Here is a 20,034-nt window from a genome sequence, read left to right on the forward strand (position 1 = left end):
ATTATTGATAATTAAATGAATAAAATCAATACTAGTCAGGGCTATTCAAAGAAAACTTACTTCTATAGAGCCATGTAAGAACCCTGTCTTCAAAGTCAAGCCCACTCTCCTTTCCCGCTATCTCCACGTGGCCCCATGGCTCCCAGGCTCCACCGTGTCTGCCATTTACATTCTCTCTGCTCAAAAACACTTCAGGTTCCCTTACCTATATAAAGATGAGCATGCCTGAGCTTGTGCTAAAGAGCCCTTCACAATGTAGTCCCAGGTAGCCAACTTTTCAGAATTGCCTTTTAAAAGCCTTCCACTTCTGCCCAGTCACCTACTCCCTGTTTTTCATGCGTTTTCCTCCTGAATGAAAGCAAATGTTCTTCCTCATATGATCAGATTTCTCTCGGACGCCTCGGCCTTATGCCCTCCATTTCACCATAATTGAGAGACTATAAAGTATTTATTACAGTGCCTGGTAATAGTTGGTACTCAAAACATTTTCTTTCCTTTCCTCCCTCCAGTAGATATTTATTAATGAACTGTGAAATGAGTGATTATCTAGTTTCTGTTGCATCCGGTATGTGTCTTGCATGATTACTTTTTGATTGCTTAACCTTCTTCTGATGTCATCTTCCCTTTTTTTTTTTTTTTTTATTTTAGATCTAAGTTCCTAGAAGTATAAAGTCTGTTTACTGATGTTGTAAAGCCAGCACCTGGAACTTTTAGTCACCCCATAAATACTTCTGGATGATGACAGCTCATTTTCCTTAAATGAGTCAGTATATACAATATATCCAATTAATTGAACTGTGAATTTATTATGTATCATAGGATTAGCAGACAAATAAGTCAAAGGATTAAATTTATGTAATCCATATAAAATTGATTCCACAAGAAAATATACTTTTTACTTCTCTTTTAAATCTATGCTATCTTTCAATAACTTTCCTGTTTCATCCTATTTTGTCATAATGAAAATTATATCTGGGCTTCAAAAGAGATCTCAAACTGTTTAAAGTTACTATTTTTTAAATGTAATATTAAATACAATTTGTGGAATGCAAAATAGCTACCTCTTCTCCAGTTTAAGCAAACGCCGTTTTCAACACAATAAAATTATGCCTCTATGTAATATATTCCTCATATATAAAAATATATTTATCATATATTATATATATTATAATCTCCACCTTATAGCTTTCCAATAAGTTCCATTTTCAACAAACGTATGTAACACTGTGGTCTTATTTCTCTAAGTAGCTACATGATAATGACATAAACATTCCTCACCCATGTTTATCATAGAATAGCACCATTTTTCACACTAAAAATAACAGCTAGTAAAGTTGTACAAAATTCACTGATTGCTTCCAAAACTTTTTGTCAACATTTTAAACTGCTCTGTTTCATGGTCATAAAGTTTTGAACCAAAGACATTTGGAAAGAAACTGAAACCATGTGAATCAGAGAAGATGGGAACAAGAATAATGAAAGTTGACTGATGTGAAACCCACAAATCTCTCATAGTTTTAACCAAAAAAACCATATAAGATGACCGTGCTTTCCTCTTTTCCAACTCCTCCCTCCCCACTGCTTTCCCGCCATCACACACACCCTGCCCATAGCCTGTGCTATTTTATATGATTTTCACTAAACTGATATTTTCACTAAACTTATATTTTTCCCACCTCTTGAGAAAATGAAGAAACACTCGCCACCTGGTCTAATAATTACCAACTCAAAGTACATTGTCCTTTGTGGACAGCATTCAATTATTTATTAATTCTACGAACTTCTACTAAGGAGATGAATCTGTCTTAAGTATTAGGGAACTCTGCTTGCATCTGTACATCACTACAAACCAGTTGATTAAAAGACTTTTCAAGTACTTAGTCAGCTATTTTGTCTACATAAGCGAGATGAAAGTGGATTTTAGTTTCAGGGAAAGGTTTTGTTTTGCTGTCTATTCTTTTCTTTTCTATTTCATTGAATTTACCCAGAATTAGGATACCATGTGGACAATAAGGACTACAGCTCCTTTAAGTTCGCACAAATAACTGATGGTAGGCAGATAGCAGGACAATCGCAAGTACGGGGTCGGGGACACTGCCTTACACATGGAACTGTATGACAGAAAGAAATAAGAACAGAAAATCTTATCCTCAGGAATTTAACTGGGAAGATAGAGGACACAAAACCATGGTAAGTTTCAACCCTATTATTTCTTGTCTGCTCAACCTGGGCTAGTCCTGTCTCCTCTGTGAGCTTTCACATAAACTTTACCTTTTTATTATTAGAAGTAATACAGTGGAATTTAATCAACTCTAAAGGCAGCTGAGAGGCAGGACCAGGACTAGGTGCAAAATATTAAGAGGTGCCAGAAAATGCAGTAATTAAGATCAATAAGAGCTTAATATGATTTTGTTTTTAACCAAAAAGCTATGCCTCAGGGGCTAGATGCTTGTTTTTAAACTAAGTTTCATTGGAACCAGGGCCAGGATTAGGGTGAGGTAAATGAGACAGAATTGTTCAAGCACAGAGCAGCTCCTGTCTTTATTTAAAATTTTGATAAGATGTTCATCATGGATTTTTTTGCATTAATTTTGATTTTTTTAATATTTCATTAAAATTTCATTATTGAGGTATTTGAAACCCCCTTAAATTGTGTCTCCAAGCTGAATGCCTCACTCAGCTCACTCTAGTCTAAGCTCTACAAGACTCTAAGAAAAACAAAAAATAAGAAACTAGGACATTATGCAAGATATACATAGAAAATTATTGAAACTACTGGCCAGCAAGTAGCTTTAATATTTAATAGATATTAAATTTTATTTTAAACATATAAATCTCACAAAAAGCCTAATACTATAAAAATCCAAAACAGGAAAGCCATCACTGTAGGCAAGTAGAAATGTATGGAAAAAAAAAAAAAAAAGGTTTTTAAGAAAAGAATGACAAATCCACCAGCTAGTTCTTGGGTTTTTGTGTTGGTTTTCATTTTATGTTTTTCATTTGCTTGTTTTTTGGTTTTTTTGGTGTTTTTTTTTGGGGGGGGGGGTATTTTTTCATTGTTTGTTTATTTATTTATTTATTTTGCCTTCTCGTTGCTATGACTGCAGTATGTTTAGTGTGACTGTTCCATTTCATAGACAAATCTTTGAAATGCAGACTGGGCCGGGCATGGTGGCTCATACCTGTAATCCTAACACTTTGGGAGGCCAAGCTGGGTGGATTACCTGAGGTCAGAAGTTTGAGACCAGCCTGGCCAACATGATGAAAACCTGTTTCTACTAAAAATACAAAAATTAGCTGAGCATGGTGGCACACACCTGTAGTCCAAGCAAAGGTTGCAGTGAGCCAAGATCGTGCTACTGCACTCCAGCCAGGGCAACAGAGTGAGATTCTATCTCAAAAAATAAAAATAAATAAATAAATAAATAAATAAATAAATAAATAAATAAATGGGGGAAAAAAAGAAAATGCAGACTGGAACTTCTCAGTTTCCACCAACTGTTTATATACTGAGAAGTATAACCTGCTTAGAAAGATAAATATAGATCCAATATATTCAAGTATATTTTCACAATTTCTTGCCTTTCTTAAAAGGTAAATGCTTTCTTGACTCCTTGTAAACACCTGATTTCTCTGGTTTTGCCTCTATCTTGAGTTAGCTTTCCCCACTCTGTACAGGTGCTGTTTTACAGGCCATTCCCATAAAACTGGTCCAAAGAAAAGGCAATAAAGTTGTAAAATCTAGGGCCTGATGTACAGATGTGTCCAGTTCAAACTGGAAGAGTGGGGAGTTTGTGAGATTTGAGATTTAGAGCTCTTGAGAACACTTTCTTCATTTCCCCTCTACCTGTGCAAGGCCCCAGCTGAAATAACTTTTTACTTATTTAAATTACCTTGGTTATCTTATCAATGATGCCCATAGATGAATGGGCTTTAAAGAAGGGATTGCCTTCAACATCTTTTTAAAAGACATGTTTCCTAGCAAAGGGATGCAAAATCCCCACAACTATCCAAAGGCATTTGAAAGTTTGCCTTCAAAACACAGCATTATTCTATTACACATAAGAAATGAGAAAAAGAAGAAAAGGAAGGGAAGATAACACTTTTTTTTCTTTTTTTTTTTTTTTTTGAGACGGAGTCTTCTTCTGTTGCCAGGCTAGAGTGCAGTGGCATGATCTTGGCTCACTGCAACCTCCACCCCCTGGGTTCAAGCGATCCCCCTGCCGCAGCCTCCTGAGTAGCTGGGACTACAGGCGCCCACCACCACGCCCAGCTAATTTTTTGCATTTTAGTAGTGACGGGGTTTCACGATGTTGGCCAGGATGGTCTCGATCTCTGAACCTCGTGATCCGCCCACCTCAGCCTGCCAAAGTGCTGAGATTACAGGTGTGAGCCACCACACCCAGCCAAGATGACATTTTTTTGCAGAGACTTGACCTTATCCACACATGTACTCACACACACATGCACACCTGGCCTAGATCCTGAGTTTGCTTTATTGACAACAAATTAGCACACTGTTTCTCACTATATCCTATCATGAGTATTTATTTGTAAAATCTTAAGAAAAGAAAGCTCCTTTGAGACCAGGGCCTTCACCTTTCATCTTTGTATCTCCAGGACTTGTCACACAGTAGGCTTCATATAATGGAATTAACGAATGAATAACTGAGCATGCTTGGTATCTTAGTAAACAAAGACAGTTGTTTTTCCCCCAAAATCCAAATTTACCAGCACAAAACTGCTTGCTTATATACATCCTGCCAAGGGCTGTTTGCTTGTGGTCCTCCCAATACCTAGGGCACATCAGAAACCTAAAGGCAAGCATAAGCCCAAAGTGATCTAAGGTAGGGAAATAAGATCCTTGGACCAAATTCAGCCCAATGTTTGTATTTTGTAAATTATGTTTTACTGGAACACATTCAGTCAAGTTGTTTTTACATTGTCCATATCTGCTTTCACGTTGAGTAATTGCTATAAACACCATATGGCCCTGTAAGTCTAAAATGTCTCCTACCTGGCCCTTCACAGAAAAAGTTTACCAATGCTTGGTCTAAGGTCATTCACCTTAATGACAATAAGACCAACTCTGCTGGGATTCATCAACTTCCCCCTTACAAACTCCTCGTAGTAATAGGTCAGCCCATTCATCTAGGACTATCATGCAATTCTGGACTCCATATATTATTGCAAGCAGCTATGGCCAAATACTCCACGGCATTCATGAAATAAACTCAGTGTTATCATCAACCACACAAGCAAACTTTCTTTAACACCCTCCTGTGGTCTGAAATCTAGAGACCTGGTTTTTTGGAAGGGAAATCAGAGAAAGACAGTCCTTGAACTCTGGTGGATGGGATCCCATCAGGTTCTGTTAAGAACTAACATAGCGCAGAGGTTCCAAAATGGCCAAATAGGAACAGCTGCTGTCTACAGCTCCCAGTGTGAGTGATGCAGAAGACAGGTGATTTCTGCATTTCCAACTGACATACCGGGTTCATCTCACTGGAGCTTGTCAGACAGTGGGTGCAGGACAATGGGTGCAGCCCACGGACTGTGAGACAAAGCAGGGTGAGGCATCACCTCACCCAGGAAGGCCAAGGGGGTGGGGAATTCCCTTTCCTAGCCAAGGGAAGCCGTGACAGACAGCACCTGGAAAATCGAGTCACCCGTACCCTAATACTGCACTTTTCCAACTGCCTTAGCAAATGGCACACCAGGAGATTATATCCCGCTCCTGGCTCGGAGGGTCCCACGCCCACAGAGCCTCCCTCACTGCTAGCACAGCATTCTGAGATCTAACTGCAAGGGGCGAGGGGCGCCCACCATTGCTGAGGCTTGAGCAGGTAAACAAAGCGGCCGGAAAGCTCAAACTAGGTGGAGCCCACCGCAGCTCAAGGAGGCCTGCCTGCCTCTGTAGACTCCACCTGTGGGGGCAGGGCATAGCTGAACAAAAGGCAGCAGAAACTTCTGCAGACTTAAACATCCCTGACTGACAGCTTTGAAGAAAGTAGTGGTTCTCTCAGCACGGAGTTTGAGATCTGAGAATGGACAGGCTGCCTCCTCAAGTGGGTCCCTGACCCCCGAGTAGCCTAACTGGGAGACACCTCCCAGTAGGGGCCGACTGACACCTCATATGGCCAGGTGCCCCCTGAGACGAAGCTTCCAGAGGAATGATTGCACAGCAACATTTACCACTCTGCAATATTTGCAGTTCTGCAGCCTCTACTGGTGTCTGGAGTGGACTTCCAGCAAGCTCCAACAGACCTGCAGCTGAGGGTCCTGACTGCTAGAAGGAAAACTAACAAACAGAAAGGACATTCACACCAAAACCCCACCTGTACGTCACCATCATCAAAGACCAAACGTAGATAAAACCACAAAGATGGGGAGAAAACAGAGCAGAAAAACTGAAGATTCTAAAAATCAGAGCACCTCTTCTCCTCCAAAGGATCACAGCTCCTCACCAGCAACAGAACAAAGGTGGACAGAGAATGACTTTGACGAGTTGGGAGAAGAAGGCTTCAGAAGATCGTTAATAACAAACTTCTCCAAGCTAAAGAAGGATGTTTGAACCCATCGCAAAGAAGCTAAGTCAAGACCCATCAAGATAGTCAAGACCCATCAGTGTGCTGTATTCAGGAGACTCATCTCACATGCAGAGACACACATAGGCTCAAAATAAAGGGATGGAGGAAGATCTACCAAGCAAATGAAAAAAAAAAAAAAAAGCAAGGTTTGCAATCCTAGTCTCTGATGAAACAGACTTTAAACCCACAAAGATCAGAAGAGACAAAGAAGGCCATTACATAATTGTAAAGGGATCAATTCAACAAGAAGAACTAACTATGCTAAATATATATGCACCCAATGCAGGAGCACCCAGATTCATAAAGCAAGTCCTTAGAGACTTACAAAGAGACTTAGACTCCCACACAATAAAAATGGGAGACTTTAACACCCCACTATCAACATTAGACAGATCAACGAGACAGAAAGTTAACAAGGATATCCAGGAATTGAACTCAGCTCCGCACTAAGCAGACCTAATAGACATCTACAGAACTCTCCACCCCAAATCAACAGAATATACAATCTTTTCAGTACCACATCACACTTATTCCAAAATTGACCACATGGTTAGAAGTAAAGCACTCCTCAGCAAATGTAAAGGAACAGAAATGATAACAAACTGTCTCTCAGACCACAGTGCAATCAAACTAGAACTCCGGATTAAGAAACACTCTCAAAACTGCCCAACTACATGGAAACTGAACACCCTGCTCCTGAATGACTACTGGGTACATAACGAAATGAAGGCAGAAATAAAGATGTTCTTTGAAACCAATGAGAACAAAGATACAACATACCAGAATCTCTGGGACACATTTAAAGCAGTGTGTAGAGGGAAATTTATAGCACCAAATGCCCACAAGAGAAAGCTGAAAAGATCTAAAGTTGACACCCTAACATCACAATTAAAAGAACTAGAGAAGCAAGAGCAAACACATCCAAAAGCTAGCAGAAGGCAAGAAATAACTAAGATCAGAGCAGAACTGAAGGAGACAGAGACATGAAAAACCCTTCAAAAAAATCAATGAATACAGGAGCTGGTTTTTTGAAAAGATCAACAAACTTGATAGACTGCTAGCAAGACTAATAAAGAAGAAAAGAGAGAAGAATCAAATAGACGTAATAAAAATTGATAAAGGGGATATCACCACCAATCCCACAGAGGTACAAATTACCATCAGATAATACTATAAACACCTCTACGCCAACAAACTAGAAAATCTAGAAGAAACTGATAAATTCCTGGACCCATACACCCTCCCAAGACTAAACCAGGAAGAAGTTGAATCCCTGAATAGACCAATAACAGGCTCTGAAATTGAGGCAATAATTAAGAGCCTACCAACCAAAAAAAGTCCAGAACCATACGAATTCACAGCCGAATTCTACCAGAGGTACAAAGAGGAGCTGGTACCATTCCTTCTGAAACTATTCCAATCAACATAAAAAGAGGGAATCCTCCCTAACTCATTTTATGAGGCCAACATCATTCTGATAGCAAAGCCTGGCAGAGACACAACCAAAAAAGACAATTTTAAAGCAATATCCCTGATGAACATCAATGTAAAAATCCTCAATAAAACACTAGCAAACTGAATCCAGCAGCACATCAAAAAGCTTATCCACCGTGATCAAGTGGGCTTCATCCCTGGGATGCAAGGTTGGTTCAACATATGCAAATCAATAAATGTAATCCATCATACAAACAGAACCAAACACAAAAACCACATGATTATCTCAATAGATGCAGAAAAGGCCTTTGACAAAAGTTTTGTAATAATGAACTCAAAAGGAATATATAATCTTCAGATCACTAGAAGACAGGTTTTAGTGGGAAAATATGAGTATTTTTAGGAATCATACAGGAACAAATGGTCATCAAAAGGAGACCCAAGACCCAAAAATTTCAGAACAAGATGACTACATGAGATGTGGCCGTTTCCACCCCATATTTATGAAATAATTCCAGAGATTGTTATGCTGTAATCTGCATTCTTTTATTTTCTTTGTTTCCTAGCCACCTTCTTTCCTCTTTTGCTCATCTAAAGTTATATTTTACTATGTTACTTCTACATTATCTTTAGGGCTGCTATTCTCAGTGTTGCTTTTCACATGCACAGTCATTTTATAAGTCCAATATGTGACTATCATTTACTTATTAGCTGGAAAATCAACGTGGGGTTTGCACATTTTCACTTGAGAGTCATCTAGCTTCCCTTGGTACCAGTTCCCTGTAGTGAATCAGTTAGTTTCTTGGGTAACTGGATTCAACTCTTAGGTTATTTTTTTTTTTAAGTTAGAAAATGCACAACAGGTCAGCCCAGACGGTAATCTTACCCACAGCATCACATCATACCTAGAAAAGAAGATTCCTGTCTCCACCAAAAGAATATTCTAGAATCTTTTGAGGGTGAAAGCTTTTATATCCAAATGTTCACAGAAATAGAAATTAAAAGAGAACTAGAAAATGGATGGTATGTATTTGGAGGCTGTATCATTTTCACATATCATATAAATAAACATACTTCACTTTTGCTTTATATCTACCAAATAATTTCAGCAATACAAATGTCATTGCCTGGTGATACATCATTCTTGATGAGGAGCACCAAATGTTAAAACACTATTTGATAACTCCATGGGAGTATTTGATAACCACATAGGGAACAAAATCAAATCACTGGGTAGTCCCCAGTCACTGGTATTGAATTTATTGAATAAAAATCAATAGGCTCCTACTAAAAATTAAACAAGGATTGTAATCTTGGTAAATGGATTCCTACCTTTAACATGATCTCTGACATCACCTAGAGTCCATTTTGCCCCATGAGTTTCCCCTCAAGGAAAAAGAGATCATTAGAAAACTTCATTTAAGAAGAAGAAAAACTGAACCTAACTATTCAGGAAGATTTGTGAATTAATTCCTTGTCTCCTCAAACCTCTTCTCTTGATGCTTTACAAAAGGACTAGACAGCAGGCAGGATCCTACACACCATAGTTCAGGGAAGAGAGTTAAACAATGCCACCAAGTCTATAGAATTTCTTACATGAGAGATTCATGAAATCGGACAGGCAGTGGTTCAGAACAGAGATACTGTAGACCAGGGTCCCCAGTCCCTGGGCCAGGGACCAACACTGGTCCCTGGTCTGTTAGGAACCAGGCCACACAGCAGGAGGTGAACACAGGCAAGGGGGCATTACTACCTGAGCTCCACCTCCTCCTCCAGCAGCATTAGATTCTCATTGGAGCACAAACCCTATTGTGAACCTGTGCATGTGAAGGATCTAGGTTGCACACTCATGAGAATCTAATGCCTGATGATCTGAGGTGAAAGAGATTCATCCCAAAATCACCCCTCACCACTGTTGTCCATGGAAAAACTGTCTTCCATGAAACCAGTGCCTGGTGCCAAAACGGTTGGGGATCATTGCTGTAGACAGAATGTCAAGCTACAAAGGGTGAACATATGCTGTTTTAGGTTAAGAATGTTGCTCTCACATCCCAACAGATTTCTCTGGAATCTTTAAAAAAAAAATCCGAGAAGCAACCAAAGAAATCATAAACTTGGTTAATATGGCTAATAACCACATACAGTATTTGTTTTATCATTACCTTACTATTCCAAGAAACTATAGCCCAGTAAGATAAAAGTTACAAATTACTAATCTTCCCAGGAACTTTCCAAGAACTGCATTAAATTAATATTGCTTGTTCAACTCTTCTATACATAGTACAAAATTATAGTTTACCTCCCAAGACTCTGAATTTCCTCACCTCACTAGCAAGGTCCTAGCCTTGCTGTTTACACCCACCTTACTCAACCTTAATCAAGCCTCCACGATGAAAACCCACCTCATACTAGACCCCAAACCTCCTAAGAATCCCAACTTTGCCATCCTCATTCCAAGACTAAGACTTTGTCAAGGCAGTTCCTTACGAAGGTAAGAATAAACTCAGCTTTCATAAACAACAGATTGTTTTGGTGATATTTTTGAAGAGCTAGAATTCAAAACTATTAATATTCCAGTTCTTCTAGATAGCCAAAGGAAGAATATCCACAAAGCCATAGCTTTCTTGAAGTTCAGAGTAGGAGAAGTTATGGGAAGCTTACTTCTGGTACCACCACCATTTGTAACTGTTTCTTCTACCTTCATTTCTGTCACTTTGTGCAAATAAGTTGGCCTGCTTCATTCTCTCTGCTATCTAATCAAGGGTTTTAAATACCATTTCCCTCTGATCTTCTTTCCATGGATAATCACACACTCACACAACTGCTCAATAGGTATCAGGGGCCTCTTTGATTAGCTCCTTATGCATACCCATTCTTTCTTTCCTATAAATAAAATTTCATTAAATATGGAATACAGAATCTAAAATATGGAATACAGAATCTAAAATGACATTCACTGATAACACTGCTAGCATAAATGAACCAGAAGTATATAGCTTTAAGAGAAGATATTAAAAATTCAAACAGTTGGGAAAACACCAGGAGGCTATTCCCATCCATATTGGCTTAGTGCATTTTACTATTTGAGAGTCTTGATTCTGAAGGCTACTATGTGGAATTAGATGTATCAGTTTATCCTGGACTGTCTTTTCAGTCATCCACCATAGGTATACCTTCCCTAATGTACAGTTCAAGGTTATAGAGTAGTTTTAATTAGTATTTATTAGTTGTATAAATAGAATCAGCTCATGATGGAATAACTAGAACTAGAGTATTATTATAAAAATTGTAAGAGCTTCTAAAGAGTGAGGATGTGTGAAAACCTACTGAAACCCTCTAAATAGAGAGAAAACGAGGAAAAACAATGTTAGAAAAGATCAATTTAAAACCCCACTTTTTATTCCAGCAAAAGAGAAAACATAAGAGTGCACTCAATAAAACAAAGCATCTCTTTACTTCTTGATGTATTTGTGATTATTCAGTTGCCACTTACCTTTTACCATATAGATATCTTTAAAGTATGTGGTAAAAGAGGTAGAGTGAATAAAGTGGCTAGAACATATATAATTATTGCCAATTGCTATCTTCAAACTTCTAGTTTAAACATGTGTCCAAATAACACAACAATAATTACCTAGTACTTTTCTATTATACTCTAATCACAGATTCCCTGCAAAACTTATAGGCCAAAAAAGAAAGATAAAATAAAATCTTCTTTGAAAACAGCTACTATTCTCCATCCCAAAAGATAATTCTTTCATTCACACCTTTCAAGTGCAATCATCCTTACTTTTCCAACCTTTTCAAGCTCTATCCTAGGAAGTCTGAAAATCAGAAAAATAGTAATCAGGCCCCTAAAGGGATAATTAATGAAAATTAAGATATTTTATTTGAGTTTGAGGATACCAAGACCAAGATACCAAGTTTGAGGATACCTTAATTTCTTACCAGCGCTTGTCCTGGGTCACTAATATGACATATTTATGTTTTAAATTTTTATGAATACCTATATAAACCTAGTGAATAATCAAAGATTCTGGAGAAAAGTAACATATTTGATGCTGCTGCTGCTACTGCAGCTATCATTTGAAAAAAAAAAAAAAACTTTCCACAACGTAAGTGCTCATTAATAAGGGAATTATTAGCCACAAGTGGTAGCTCACACCTATAATCCCAGCACTTTGGGAGGCCAAGGTGGGAGGATCACTCGAGGCCAAGAATGCAAGACCAGCCTATGCAACATAGCAGAACCCTGTCTCTACAAACAATGCAAAAATGCCAGGCACAGTGGTGAGCATCTGTAGTCAAGCAACTCGGAAACAGGTAGATCACCTGAGCCCAGGAGTTCAAGGCTGCAGTGAGCTATGATCACACCACTGCACTCCAGCCTGGGCAACAGAGCAAGACTCTGTCTCTTAAAAAAAGGGTCAGGGTAGGCGGAGGCAATTATTGCATGAAATATAGAACACATGCAGCTGTAAAAAGAAATGAGACCAGTCTCTACATATTATTGTCCAGTGATCTCCAGGATACATTTAGTTTTTACAAAGAATTGGGGAGAAATTTTGTGTAGTATATTATGGTTAATATTAGAAGAATTTAAATATATACACATCTTTGCTAATAATAATAAATGAAGGATTAAATCATAAATATTTTTAAATGAATCCTTGGAGTGAGGAAATTGAGTTAAGGAGATAGAGAATCTCAACATCTTTGAATACTTTGTTTTATAGATTTTACTCTCGAACCACATTTATAAATATCTTACATAATTATAAAATTAAACTACATTTCTCAAAAAGATACCTCATTTATCTAAAAATAAAATGAAATAAATATAAACGTGTATCCAGTTGGTGGCAAAACCACACAAGGATGAACTACTTCAAATAGACCTAAAATGCAATAATATGTCTCCATGAGAAGGACCCTAAGGACAAAAATTACGCAAAATCGAAAAAAAAAAAAACTTACACTTTCTCAACAATAAATTTGTTGCTAGCATTGTTGGTATTGTTTATTCTGAAATTACTGTGTATCTATTGTGGCATAAAGGAAATGGGTAACTATATTAATGTTATTAAAAATCTAGGTTTTCATCATAAAAACAAAAAAAAAAGTTAAAATAAAAGACAATCCCATTGCCTGAGTTTAAATTGAATGTATCAGAAGAAATTTATGATATTGTTTATCTTTTTAAAAATTCTATTTCTAGCTGTGTTTTTATCAAGCTAGAACAATTACCAACCCAATAGCAATGATCACCCCAAGTGTCCAGATATGTTCTTGAAATAGACTACTAACTGGAACCAGGGCTTCTTGGACAAATGGCTAATTTTAGACATGAGACGGACCATGTACAAGATGACCCTGGAACAACATAGCTGAAGTCACAACACTGATAGTCACAGGATCATATGAAGAGCACTCAAAAGAAAGAGTTTTCTCTGGCCAAGGTTAGATCAATTTGAGCATCAATAAGAATAACTACAATGAATTGAAATACAAATTACAACTTCATAACAAAAAAAAATCTCCTTGGGTCACCTTTGGAGAATATGAGGGAACCAACTCATTATTTGACAACTGATAAATATGGGGAAAAATTAAACTACTTTTCTGCCTGTATTGTATGAACTGAATCTCATGGCAACAATTCAGTTGATAGGAGGAAGTTTCTCTTTATAAAAATATTTTAATTAATAAAGAAAAAATTATCAAATAATAACATTATTATTTTTTAGCCATTAATGAATTACTGAGTCAAGAGCTATATTATCCACTATGGTAATCATTAGCCACATGTGACTATTTAAATTAAAAGTAATTAAAAGTTTTTAAATTAAAAGCCAATTTCTCAGCCACACTGGCCACAATTCACATGCTTAGTAGCCATGTGTGGCTAGTAGCTACCATATTAGATAAAACAGATACAGAATACTTCCATCACCATAGAAATTTATATTAGTGAGTGCTGCTCTAGAGAGTCTGGAGTACATGATGAACTTCAATTGCTGCCAAACTTTGAGTGATGAAAGTACATAACAGCTTTTTGCAAAAAAAAAAAAAAAAAAAAAAAAAAATCAAACCTGAATAAACTGAAGCCTCTGGATCTAACTACCAATTTACAAGAAATACAAGGGACAGAGGAATGTCTTATACGATGCCACGGGGATCCAGGCAGCAAATTCCAGATTGTGGCATGTTACATAAGACACAATACAGAACACAAATGATGCAGTTTTAGCAACAAAAAAGTTGCAAGAAAAAAGTTACATTCCCTAAATCTATTTAAAAAACAAAAATAATTATATTTTAAAAAATTGATAGAGGAGGAATTTATAATTCCATGAGATTTAAGAAACATATCAAACAATTATAATCTATAGCTCTTATTAAAAACCTGTTTCTAACAAACTATAAAATAAATAATGACAAATTTTAAAACAATAATGGAAATGTAAACACTGACTAGATAATTGGTAACAAAAAACTATTAAGCATAATAACGATATTATGAGGATATTTTAAGCATCCTTCCCTTTTGGGTACTTATTGAAATATTTGCAGATGAAGTGATAAAATGCTTGGACTTTGCTTCAAAACGACCTGGATGTGAGACCTTGGGGAAGTAATAAATGAAATAAGATTAGTTATGACTTCTTTGTTGGAGCTAGATAATGGGACATGGAAGTTCATTATATTATTCTTTATATTTTGTATATGTTTGAAATTTTCTGTAGTAAATAAAACCTTCGTTGTATCAATCAATTACAATCCATTGTCATATAAATCTGTTAATGGCAGATGCACTAGCAAGAATATTTAACCATTCTTTATGTGTGATGAAACAATGTATATCTCAAATATTGCTAAAGCTCATTACAACACAAATGTCCATTGTAGAATGCTTAAGTTTTACATAAGATTTTTTTGTCCAAATAACAAATTAAAATGTTCATCTTCATTAGAACATTACTCATTTCAAGGGATAACAGTCAGACATCACTCTTAATATGACACCAGTAGGGGGAGATAGATGCTGGATTTCCTCTGGGAATATTTTTTTAAGAAATAATGTATGTTTAATCTGACAGTCTGAATGATTTTAGGTGGAAGGACACTCCCCTGCTGTGTTTTCAATAAGAAGTATGTCTCCATGCTTCATTTTCCAGCCTTTCATTTCCAACAAAGGAATTCTTTGCTCTGAATCATTACAATCCATTTTCCATTCCAAATATATGGTCAAATTAAAATAATAACACTGTCCAAATTGTTCCTCTGCTTCTCTCTTATCATAGCTCCTCCGTGGACTTTCTAAAAAACATTCAAGTATTAACCCCCAAAATATTAACCCTTCTTAATCTCCCAGGTATAATGCTAATTTAGCACTTGGCTTAAGCTTAAATGCCATTTATTTATACAACCATTTCTTGAATATCTACCATGTGCAGGGCACTATGATCAGGGCTACAGTTATCATGAAGAATAATAACTAGTTCCTAACCTCAAGTAGCTTACAGTTTATTAGGGAACATAGCATAAAGTAGGATAGGATAGGATAGGATAGGATAGGATAGGATAGGATAGGATAGGATAGGAGATACACATGGTAGTATGGGAGCCCCTGGAAGGGCAGCTAACCCATTCCTGGAAAAAGACTTCCCAAGTGGAATATACAACTATGTATTTAATTTATTCTTTAATTTGTTTACTCAACATATACTCATTTTATCCACTCAAACACATATTGAGCACCTTTTTTGAACAAGATATGGTGTTCTGTTGATTCCAATCACCATAAAGTCTTTTTGCTCAAGATGTACTATCTGATAGAGCATGCCTACCTGTAATGATGACCAGTTCTAAACACTTCTTTATTTTGTAAAGTTGGCATTTTCAATGTAAATTTCTCTTTCCACCGGAAAACACCAATGATATTCAAATAGTATTTCAATGTATTTTGTACTAGTTTTTGAAAAATATTTTATGTTATATCCTTATATGAAGCCAAATAGAAGCTAGTTATACTTTTTCCTTAAAGCTTACACAATCTTTTATGCTCTTTAACCAATTTATTTAAAATATTTTTGTTGTCAAGACCATAATACCACAGAAGAGACTTCTCTTATGGTGCTCCCACTTCACTAAGCCTGGGTTCATTTACGTGGTCCTCTCATGGCCAGTAAGGGGAAAATTTCTCTTCCTGGACTTATACCTTTTGGCTTATGGCCTTTCATTTCTTCCTGGTCTTCCTAAGTGTCTTTCCCTCCTTCACCCCAGCCACAGTCACATCAAGTTAGCTAAATGTAAACATAAACTTTCTATCTTATGACATCTGTCACAGAATTGTCCCAACTTGTCAACAGTCTTGGGTATTTAAAAAGTTCCACAGGGCCTCCCTTGTACTACTTTTATTTTGTATCCCAAAGAGGCTGCACTTCTTAGAATTCGGACCTAGTCTCACCTCCCTCCTTCCCCAGGTCTAGGCTGATACTTACGCTGAGATTCCAGAATGTGTAAGGGATCTTTACCTGCATAACCCCAGACCTTCTATTTCACCTCAGGTCAGAAGAGTGGCAGAGCAGCTGGATGCCTCCTCAGCCACCACCTCAGCTGGCATCTTCCTGAGGTGTCCTTTCAAGAAGTCTCTGATTAGTCTTTAGTTTGCTTTCAGGCATTAAGCCTCGTATTGAGTTTTCTTTTCTCCAAAGTGCTTTCTGGATTCTGTTTTCCCCAGGCTCTTCTTCCTCTTTTCTGTTTGTAGTCCACCCTTGTTCTGGTGGTACTGCAGCCCTTCCACTGCAGATTATCTCTATCAAGTTATTTGACACTCATCCTCTCCAAATGTCATGTACACGCCCTCTTATCTTCCCACCATTCTGTCCTATGAACTCTGGACCTGGAGGTTTCCATCTCTGATACACGACCTCTGACTTACATCCCAGATGATCTTTCCCCTGCAAAGTTCCAGTAGCTATCTGATGACAAAAGGGGGTGGTTTTCTCTCCCAAAGACCATGCCCCTGACCTTTCCCCTTTCTTCCATCTGGCCATTCATCATACCCAGAGCATCTACTGGGAGCTGGATGTGTAGTTTTTTCAAGTGGACCACTATTTTTACTACAGTGAAAAATGACTTTTAGGATAAAAACTGTATCCTAAAATGATGAGCGGAGTTGCAAGGATATAGTGTCCTGTTACTTGGCTTTTTGAGGGTTGAGCATCAGCCTCCTCTAAGCCCTCTCTGGGTTAGTATCATTTCTTATCACAGGCAACTCTCCTAGCCCTGCCGCTTGGGGGCATCTATCTTCACTGGTTTCTTCTATTTTCACTTACTGCTGCAGATGGAGTTCTCAGTCCACTCCCTGGAAATGTTGGGTCCTTCTCTGCCTTGGCCTTAAGGTCACTTGCTCAGCTTCTATCATAACTGTCCTTTGGTCATATGCCCTAGCATCTCAGGAGCATCCCACATTTATTGATTCATTCTTAGTTACTCTGACGTTCTTTGCTGTTCTTTTCAATAGAGGGCTTCCTTTTATTTCCCCAGGATATTCTTCACTTTACATCAGTTCATGGTGGTGCCTCTTCTCCCTCCCTCTCTCTCTTCCCATCCTCATCCTTCCCCCTCTGAAATTTTATTTTTTCTAAAGCTTCAAGTTTATTTGCAACTCTGCTGCCAGCATCCCTAACCTCTTAGGTGAAAAATCACAAGGGTCAAATCAGGCACATTAGTTTGGTGAACTTTCAAACATTCCTCTCTCTGGAATTTTGATCAGGGATCTGACTATACTATCGTTGTTGTTTTGACCTTAATTACATGTGCACTTTCAAGATTCTGTTTCCATTTTACCGCATCTAGTTAAAAAATCACCATGTTTTGGAGGGAAGCATATTTTGATCAATTTTATATTATTTTATTTAGAATCCCTTTGCTGTATTCTCATTGTTGTGATCTGAGTACCTGATGTAAAAATAGTGCAGTAGTGTATGTTCATTTGGAATGGATGAGGACAAAACCTGGAGTGAATTACCTAAAGAGTCTAAGTCAGCTATGTGACCTAGGTTGCACATCAGAACTACCTGTGGAATCTTCATAAAGTGAAAAAGATATGCCTTTCCCTCCCCTGAGCAATTCTGATTCAGGAACTTGATGGGAAACAGAACTACTCATCTACATGATTCTTGAGATAGTGACATCTATAGCCATAAGGAAGGTACAGTTCCTGGAACTTCATCGCTGTGAACTAATATAAGTGATAAACATGGCCTTCTGTGATTTCACCTTGCCCTCTTTGCTTCTCTTCATAGAACCAAACTTCATATGGTTTCCTTACTCTTCACAGCCCCATCTGGATGTTCTAAAGTAACAACAAAAATAATTGTTTAGATGGACTGATACAGTTTAGCTGTATCCCCACCCAAATATCATCTTGAATTATAGTTCCCATAATCCCCATGTGTCATGGAAGGGATCCGGAGGGAGGTAACTTAATCATGGGGTGGTTACTCTCATGCTTGTCATGCTGTTCTCCTGATAGTGAGTGAGTTCTCATGAGATATGATAGTTTTATAAGGGACTTCCCCCTTCACTCAGCACTCATTCTCTTTCCTGCCAGTCTGTGAAGAGGTGCCTTCTGCCTTAATTCTAAGTTTCCTGAGGTCTCCCCAGTCATGCAGAACTGTGAACCAATCAAACCTCTTTCCTTTATTAACTACCCAGTCTTGAGCAGCTCTTTATAGCAGTGTGAGAACAGACTAATACAGTAAATTGGTAGCACAGATAGTGAAGCGCTGTTATAAAGATACAAGGGACAGAGGAATGTCTTATATGATGCCATCGGGATCCAGGCAGCAAATGCCAGATTGTGGCACATTATGATAAATGTCCTTTAAGTGCCTAGCATAGTTCCTGTCTTATAGTAGATGGAGATATTATTATTCATTACTGCGAGGGTTAATACTGAGTGTCAACTTGATTGGATTGAAGGATACAAAATATTGATCCTGGGTATGTCTGTGAGGGTGTTGCCAACAGTGTTGCCAAAAAAAATGTGGAAGCGACTTTGGAACTGGGTAATAGGCAGAGGATGGAACAGTTTGGAGGGCTCAGAAGAAGACAGAAAAATGTGGGAAAATTGGGAACATCCTGGAGACTTGGAGGGTTCAGAAGACAGGAAGATGTGGGAAAGTTTGGAACTTCCTAGAGACTTGTTGAATCGCTTTAACCAAAATGCCGACAGTAATATGGACAATAAAGTCCAGGGTGAGGTGGTCTCAGATGGAGATGAGGAACTTGTTGGAAACTGGAGCTATGGTAACTCTTGTTATGCTTTAGCAAAGAGACTGGCAGCACTTTGCCTCTGCCCTAGAGATCTGTGGAAATTTGAGATTGAGAGAGATGATTTAGGGCGTCTGGCAGAAGAAATTTCTAAGTGGCAAAGCATTCAAGAAGAAGCAAAGCATAATAGTTTGGAAAATTTGCAGTCTGATGATGCAATCGAAAAAAAAATTTTCTGGGGAGAAATTCAAGCTTGTTGCAGAAATTTGCATAAGTAACGAGGAACTGAATGTTAAGACAATGGGGAAAATGTCTCCAGGGCACGTCAGAGACCTTCATGGCAATCCCTCCCATCACGGGCCCAGAGGCCTAGGAGGAAAAAATGGTTTCATGGGCCAGGCCCTGGGCTCCCTGCTGTACCCTGCAAAGCCACAGGAGCAGAGCTGCCCAAGGCCATTGGAGCCCACCTCTTGCATCAGCATGCCCTAGATATGAGACTTGGAGTCAAAGAAGATCATTTTGGAATTTTTAAGGCTTAATGACTGCCCTGTTGGATTTTGGAATTGCATGGGACTCGTAGCCCCTTTGTTTTGGACAATTTCTCCCATTTGGAATGGATATATTTACCCAATGCCTGTACCCCATTGTATCTAAGAAGTAACTAACTTGCTCCTAATTTTACAGGCTCATAGGTGGAAGGGACTTACCTTGTCTTAGATGAGACTTT

General features: G+C 38.0%; 1 long non-coding RNA gene across 2 annotated transcripts in view; it reads right to left on the minus strand.

Moving 5' to 3' along the window:
- The window catches only part of LOC108580418, a 187,566-nt gene that overhangs the window by 56,933 nt on the left and 110,599 nt on the right, over positions 1-20,034 (minus strand). Inside the window, exon 3 of one of the 2 annotated variants that reach the window (XR_001902827.3) lies at positions 14,102-18,387. The exons of the other annotated variant lie outside the window; for it this stretch is intronic. This is a non-coding gene — a long non-coding RNA (uncharacterized LOC108580418). Of the gene's footprint in view, positions 1-14,101; positions 18,388-20,034 lie in introns of those variants that run through there. 2 annotated transcript variants of the gene reach the window in all.

Source organism: Papio anubis, chromosome 3 (assembly GCF_008728515.1).
Source record: "Papio anubis isolate 15944 chromosome 3, Panubis1.0, whole genome shotgun sequence".
Taxonomy (NCBI): domain Eukaryota; kingdom Metazoa; phylum Chordata; class Mammalia; order Primates; family Cercopithecidae; genus Papio; species Papio anubis.